The 8,578-nt window shown below is 34.0% G+C and overlaps 1 long non-coding RNA gene across 1 annotated transcript; it reads right to left on the bottom strand.

Annotated features, from left to right (window-relative positions):
* Window positions 1-4,347: 4,347 nt before the first annotated feature.
* On the bottom strand, window positions 4,348-6,202 carry LOC143075692 (uncharacterized). The gene is made up of 2 exons (XR_012978385.1): window positions 6,140-6,202; window positions 4,348-4,882 (listed from the first exon to the last, which is right to left on the bottom strand). It is a non-coding gene; the product is annotated as an uncharacterized LOC143075692 (long non-coding RNA).
* Window positions 6,203-8,578: the final 2,376 nt, after the last annotated feature.

Below are 8,578 nucleotides of genomic sequence, written 5' to 3'. Positions count from 1 at the left end.
ATAAAGGTTCCTTACTTGTTGAAATGTTCTTCTAGTCCTCACGGAAAATGCATGAAATATTTGCCACTGGAATTGAGACAGCAATCGGTCAATTGTTATGAAAACCATATTTTGGAAGTTAAACAATTTTATTAAAACAAGAGGTACACCTGTCACCTGTGTATTTTCCCTGGATAAAATAAAGGGAGTATGATTGGGAAGACCCTCATATGAACAGGCAGTCATCATAAGTTGTTTTAAAATTTCTGTGTCATTTTGGTCTCTTGTGGAGAGTTGTCTCATTGGCAACCATACCACATCTTTTTTTTTATATATCATAGACAAACTGTCGTGCTCATTTAGTCCAGCCTACGAAAGCGAGATATAAACGATTCCATAATATCGTACTGTTAGATATGTGTATCAAAACTAGACTCAGTGGTTGTCGTTGCCAATTCATAAATTTTATACATTCACGATTACATGTTAGACTTAGTTTGCGTTTTTTGTCTTGACTGGAAAAAAAACATGCATCAAATATTTTCCGCTGGACGATAAGCAACGGAAGATCAATCATCATTTGGTGTGAGTAAGTTGTTAATGGTTGTAATTAGGAAATAATAAATGTAAATCCATCATAAACAAAAATGACGATGTGTCCCTTTAGGTGTTGTCAGCTGAACCAAAGTATTTACAGTTGAAATTAAATTGACCAAAAGTGCTATAGTATTGGAAACGAAAGGTTAATGTTTTGTTTCTGTTGTAATTTTGGTGGCCGAGCAAAAAGGAAATTAAAAAAAAAAATCTAAAAATTCTATCGAAAGTGCAACTATCAAATGTATTTCAAATACAAGTATTTTGTTTGTTAATCTCCAGTCCTATTGACCTTTATAATAAGGTTAAATATGTAAGTATTATATTTCTTTTACTTCCATGGGTTAAACAAAACCGACATCAACAACGTAAGATGAATTTATGTTTTCATTTATTCTAATCTTTCATGTATGTTATGATCATACATGTTATGATCATACATACTATTCCCTACAATATCCACAAAGCAATAGCAAGGAAAATTGTCCACATCTATTTCAACTTTACTAAGATGCAAAAATCCTAGCTTAGCAGTTTTGATAAAGGATTTAGAATTATTAAGTTAAGTAACCAAATGAGATGCAATCTTATATTATGCAGATGCATTTTGAAAAAGGGATGTGCCAATTGAGGCAACCGTAGTTTAAGAATGTAAAAAAAAATCGGCTTTGAATAAACCAAATAGATAGGTACAATGTAGCTCAACCCCCCCCTTTCCATTTTAACCCGCATCTGTTATATACTATAGAAGTATTGAACTATCTTTACGTGCATATAAACTCTTATCACACATCATTTGTTTTTGATTCATACTGTTGGCAAGGTTATACTATCAATCATTAACACTATGTGTAAAACTATTTTATTTATTTATATCTTGTTTATGTTAAGGAATGTGATTGATTCAGCCATCACTTTATCTTACATCCACAGCTTCTGATTGTTAATCAAATGTTTCTGCCTATCCTTCAGGCTGGAATGGTTTGTCACAAAGCCAAATGAACTCTACTTGCTATATGTCCACTGGCGGATTAACGTGACATTGATATAACAAGAAAGGTGTCTTGTCCTTTATACTTTCTCTATATAATTTGTTCTGGGCGTTTTTTTTCTTATAAAGTTGTTTATCTATTTTTCAGAATTAAGATTTTAGCAAATATTAGAGTGTAGGACGAATGTGCCTTGTGTTTAGTTTTAGTAAACGATAGTATTTTATTCGTTTGTGTTGTCTGCTATTTGGTCGAGCTGCTGTCTCTTTGACAATTCTCCATTTCCTTTCTCAATTTAATTGTTAATTGTACTTATTGTACCAATATTTTATAGTTGCATACCCTGTCTTGAGTGTATTCTCCCTTATGTTCAACTGATCACATTATAAAAAAGACTATATATATAGCAGAGTTGAATAAAAAAAAAAATGTCATAAACCCACGAAGCTTTTTGAAAATTCTTGTCGTTGAGTTGCTGTCTCATTGAAGTATACTCCATATCTCCTTTTATTTATGCATATATAATGTGATTATGAGCAATACAGTTTCTGTCTATCCTCTACGGGCGGATTAACGTGACATTGATATAACAAGAAAGGTGTCACGTCCTTTACACTTTCTCTATATGATTTGTTGTAGACTTTTTTTTTATAAAGATGTAAATCTACTTCAGAGCTCAGACTTTCATCGATATTAGAGTGTAGGATGGATGTTTCTTGTTTTTGCTTTCAGTAAACGATAGTATTTTATTCGTTTTTGTTTGTTTGTTAATTGTACCTATAAACCAGTATTTTTATAGTAACGTACTTTATTTCAAGTGTATTCTGCCTTATGTTGGTATTCTACAGTGGCGGATCCAGAAATTTTCATAAGTGGGGGCCCACTGACTGACCTAAGAGGGGGCCCGCTCGAGTCACGCTTCAGTGATTCCCTATATAAGCAACCAATTTTTTTCCCCACCTAAATCCGCCTCTGTTCTATATATACTGGTCGATATTAAAAAGACAAAGAGTTTAGATCTAAACAAAACCAAAACACTTTTCTTAACCCGCGATGCTTTTTTGAAATTTTGTGTCGTAACTCGTTGGATTGCTGTCTCATAGCCTTTTCAATATTACATGTATTGCACATGCAAGGGTTTTCGATATCCCAAACTAGTCAAAATACTTACTAAATTTTATCATCGGTACAAGGACATCATTCGTAAATACAAATCAACATGCGATCTTATACGTTCAGGTCTTTCATGGTAATATTCGTTAAATAGCTTATTGAGAAGGGATATCGTTACGATACTGTCGTCAAGTCTTTCAGGATTGCATATTTTGGTAATAAAATTAATTCGCTCATAGGGTCTTTGCGTCGGAAATAAACACATTTATTCTAAACCCAGTTGTTAGCATGATATGGGTTATGTTCTTCTCATATATTTTATGATGGTATGATATACTAAACCTCTTATCATATGGGAGGGATTGTTGTTTCTTTTGTTACCTATATATATATTCTGACATCGGACTCGGACTTCTTTTAAACTGAGTTTTATTGTGCATTTTGCTGTGTTTCTTTATTCTACATTGGCTGGAGGTATAGGGGAGGGTTGAAATCTCACAAAACATGTTTAACCTCGACGCATTTTTGCACCTGTCACAAGTCAGGAGCCTCTGGTTTTTGTAAGTCTTGTATATTTTTTTTTAACTTTAGTTCATTTATATGTTTTAGAATTAAGTAAGGCGCCCAGAGTGCACTATTACAAATTTTTATTAAGGGACCGGATGAGGCCCACCTACGTAGATGCGTTGTTCATGCATATATTATAACACATATATAGAATCGATTGTTTTATGATACACGAATCCGTAGACCGAGTCCTAATATAAGGCCCCGAACCCACCTAAATAAATCAGTGCTCTCCGGTGGTACAAAGTATACCAAAATATGTGACCAAATCCTGTTTACTTAACAACATTTCAGTTGTATGCCTTCGTGTTCCCTAGTCTTTTAGTTTTCTCTATGTTGTGTTTTGTGTACTTTATTTGTCCGTTTGTCTTTTTCCTTTTTAGCCATGGCGTCGTCACGGTTTATTTTCAATTACTAGTAATGAGTTTGAATGTCCCTCAGGTATCTTTCGTCCCTTTTGAAATACAAGTCTTCAAAAACAACACTAGGAACTGAAGCTATACATTATTGCTTGTAATTGTTTAGTTGTTGTAGGTTGCTGTATATCATATTTGTTTTTTGCTTATTGTTTTGTATGTAAATCGGGCAGTTTGTTTTCTCATTTGTATTGTTTTATATTTATATATTAGAGGCCTTCTGCAGTTTACCGTGTGGTATGCTCATTGTTGAAGACCGCACAGCAACTTTTTACGCAAGCAAAGGGTTACGATCCAGTCTCAACACCTCATAATCAGAACCCTTGGCTAGTGTAGATGTACAATGACCCTAAATTTGTTATGACTTCAACACTTTGTCTCTGGTGGACACTTGTCTCATTGGCAATCACGCCATATCTTTTTATTTCTATATTAAGACATGACTCACGGTATGGTTTGTATACATTACATTAAAAATTAACAACAGAATCCTAACAGGTACCCCGTGTTCTTTAGATTGTAGGTAAATGACAGCGGTGGACCACTGACTGCCTAAGAAGGGGCCCGCTTCAGTCATGCTTCAATAATTCCCTAAATATCAACCACAAAAGGGGGGGGGGGGGCTAAATCATCTCTGACTGACACCAGTGGCATTTATCACTTCGATATCAAATATAAGGAAAGAAAAATATACTAACAACGTTTTATTATAAACTCGTTAGCCATGTAACAAAACAAGGTATAACAATAATAAATAGGTAACAATATATGTTCATCTAAAATGTTCACATCATAAATTCACAGGCAATAATTTACCGCAATCGGCAATCACATAGGTTAATATAACGCTGGCAGTGTTCATTTCGTTCCTCTGGACCCGATGCGCGATATACGTCTGTCCTATATAAAGATTACTGTGACTAGTACTTTATAGTTTGGTTTACATTTCTAACCGGATTTGAAGAGCAGGATGGCGACTTGTCCCAAGTAGAAATAGATGAAGTGCTTGGTCTCGTGTGTTACGTAGCTTCCAAAGTTACGTCCAACGATACAATGCCATGTTGGGTTGTATTTTTTGTCGAACTCTTTCTTGATGTATGCTGCAATGTCCTTCTCGATGTTGTATTTCTCCAGAGCTTGTGTTGCACAGTCAACAGCATCCTGCTGCATGTCTTCTGACATGTCAGCATTCTTGATTACAGCTTTTCTTTCAGACATCTTAACCTGAAAAATATTTTAAAGAAATTATAAAAACGGTGAATGGAATACTAGTATTGTATACCATTTCTATTCAGACATTTAATTACGTAATTGGTGTAATAAATTGAATATTATTATATCACAAGCCCTTACTTGGCAAGTTGATTGTGACTAAGACATCTATTGGTCCAAGGTTTTAAACCATTAATCATAAAAGTTAAGTGGTCTATAAATTAATAAACGAGTACGGATTTCATGTTCTAATTTTCTATACAGGTTCCTGATAAGCCGAAAATTAAAATGAATTACGAACTCAATTTAATTGTTGTCAAATCTAGCAGTTTCTTTAGTTAATATCTACCGAGTTTTTGGGAACCATTCTAAGAAGAATATTATACTCTACATGAAACGTCGCTATGATAGTATAACAAAAACAGCTGCAATATACGCATTACCATGTGCACTAATTGGAGGTTTTGATTGAGGTTATGCGATCGTAATAAACCACAGGCACTAGACGTTCTGTCAATAGTATTAAAAAAAATATTGGCAATGGGAAGAAAATAGTGTCCATATAGTATAAAAAATATTGGCAATGGGAGGAAGAAAAGAGTGTCCATATAGATTGACACTTTTTTCTTCCCATTGCCAATATTTTTTATATGGACACTCTTCTTCCCATGGCCAATATTTTTATACTGTTGACAGAACGTCTAGTGCCTGTGAATAAACAAACAATAATAAACAATGTTTACATGCTATTTGCATATCACGAAACATTTGTTCGCAGCTAAATTTGCTCATTAAACATGTAAACCTTAATATGAATACCAGAGATCTTTTACCAGAACATTATTTAAATTGTTTCATAGAAGTAAAAATGGAGGAAACAATTTCCAGTTAGGTTCAGCAGTAAAAGATATCATGAAACAAAATAAACTTTAAACAACCCAAAAGTATTTGAAAAAAAAATTGACATGATAACTGAACTTTTTAATAATGAAACATTAACAAGGGTCAACAAGCGTTTTAAAGCAGGGACAGTCTTCACTAAGTAAAACATTCATGCAAAAATCAATCATTATGAAGAGCGGACGTCTTAGAAATGACCCATCACTCATTATGAAGAGCGGACGTCTTAGAAATGACCCATCACTCATTATGAAGCGCGGACGTCTTTGAAAACACCATTGATTAACACTACAACATACAATGATAATAATGTAATGCTACATAACTTAAAACAAAAAAGTTCAAGGTAAAAATTAAAACAATACTTACAAGTAGTTTCTCTTAAGTCGTCAGGACGGTCTACAGTCAAAAATATCTTTCAATTGCTGAAGCTTTCATGGATACGCAAAGATTTTACTTATGTTAGTAACCAATGCATGCATTTCACTGGTCACCGTGTAATAGCTCTCTAGTTTAGTTTATCAACCCATAATTCCACCAACAGGAAATGTACAGTCTAATATCAGATCACTATCGGTATAACTAAGAGATTGCGGCATTTACTGAACACATTCGCACAAGTCATAGCTTTTCTAAAAAGCTAACCGTCTTTAAAATGTTAGCCTTGTATATCAACTAAAGTGAACTACAAAACTTATTAAAGGCTAATAGGGCTAATTACGGACTTTCCGATTGAATTTTCCTCGGAGTTCAGTTTTTTTGTGATTTTACTTTTTTATACATTTTTTTTTAGATTTAGGGGAATGTATTAACACTGGAAATGGAGGGGTGATGTCTTAACTATCTGCGATAATTTGTAGCAACTTTTGAAAATATATATTTTTTTTTATATATTCATTTTTTGTGATAGGTGAATTTAGTTTTCTACAGTAATCTTAAAAGACAAGGAAAACACATCTAAAGATTTTTAAAAATTCTTTATTCTCAAAAATGGATTTATTTTTCAAGTCAACATTACTCCTTTACGCTGCTAGCAGCAATCGCAGGCAAGACACAGGGTTTCACAGACCGCTTTATGATTTTTTTGCTATTAAGATATTTGTGTACATGACTTGTATTCCCAACTATGCTATATCTTATAACAGTATTGTTTCAGGTAAGGGTGTAAAGGTTGGTACCTATCAAAACGTTTAAACACGCTGCATTTGTGTGCACTTGATGTTCAATGGTTGTCGTTTGATGATACATGTGGTTCATAATGTGTCGCAGCGGGAGGGGACCCCTTCCTCCTTGTTCATACGCCGTTGCATTGCAATGAACACAGAATCGCAAAGCAGACATAACGGCACATATTTTTAAACGTGGTGATGGTTAAAAGGAAGATATGTCTCTCTTTTAGACACACTATTCATACACTTCAGTCTTATTATTTTAACCTGTCAAGTGATCTTATTAAGATGAAACGAGCACCGTCGATGTGACTTGGTCGATACCTCCGAACTAGTTAAAGGTCTAGATCTCGCTCGTACATAGGCATGAAATAGAAGATGCGACAAGGGCGTAGGAGTTAATCTTTCTATAGATTTCAGGAGAAAATTCGTGTAATTTTGTATAACTAAATACATCAATAAACTAAATGTGTTTCACTATTTATATCAGGCGTTGCAGTTCTAGCATGCAGTGTATGTTCTTTAGTTTTTTTTTATGTTATGATATCATATTGACCATTTTCAATATCCAGTCGCAGACAATAGATTGATATATTGATTTGTGCTATTTCGTGTATGAAGTGTCTGCAGAGAACCAGCTATCTTCGGAAGGAAAACTGGAAATCCTAGTCAAATAAGACCGGATTCGAGATCAACTGATACGTGTGGGATTCGAACTTACAAACTTACAACCTCAGTATTCCCGAAAATACATTGAATACCATGTTATAGTCCTATCACTAAGATGACCCCCCTTAAGATAGGCAACTAGCTAAGCATTTTGTAAAATAAGTGTACGCGAAATAAAAACAGCATACTGTCCCTTTTTTCTTAAAAAAAGCAACCAATAAAAATCAAAGCATGTTTACAAATTTAAAACACGGCAAACGAACAACGAAAAACAAAGATGATAAAGACCAACGATAACCACTGATATACACGGACTTTGGACAGATACATACAGAATATGGATTATACAGTTTGGGGAGTGCTTAACCCTACCCGTGCATGGGATGGTAATGTATCGTCAGCGCTAAAACGATAAAACAGAAAAGTACATGTGTGTTGAAAGGAAACTGTGTGGACCGAAGCATATATATACCTTGCTGGTAACGCTTCGTTCTAAAATCACGGCCGACACTCGGCTAACCGAGAGATTGGTCGGTTAATCTATATTGAGTATGCGGCTATATGGGAGATTGGTCTGTTAATCGGGTTGGTTATACGTCTGTTAAGAGTAAAACGCACAATTTAATGTTAAACTGTATCAAATATACAGATTTTTGGCATATTATAAGAACCAAATCAAAAAAAGAAAAGTGTCTGACAAAATGATATCTATCATAGAACATTTTCCACTTGTAAAAACAATTCATAGTCTACGCAGTTTTCAGTAAAATTAAAAGGCGTCGCGCAAGTATGTAGTATTTATGCTTATACGCATAGGAATTTTTTAATTAAAGTCGAAACAAACAATTTTAGATATCATTTAAAGGACACAAAATAGTACTTTGGGTCTAAAACATAAATTTGCATTGGTGAATATTTCATAATTGTAATATAACGTGAATATTACCACGTTTTAGTGAAAATTATGGGA

Source organism: Mytilus galloprovincialis, chromosome 5 (assembly GCF_965363235.1).
Source record: "Mytilus galloprovincialis chromosome 5, xbMytGall1.hap1.1, whole genome shotgun sequence".
Taxonomy (NCBI): Eukaryota; Metazoa; Mollusca; class Bivalvia; order Mytilida; family Mytilidae; genus Mytilus; species Mytilus galloprovincialis.
The sequence above is the reverse complement of the archived record's forward strand: the minus strand, read 5'-3'. Positions and strand labels throughout refer to the sequence as shown.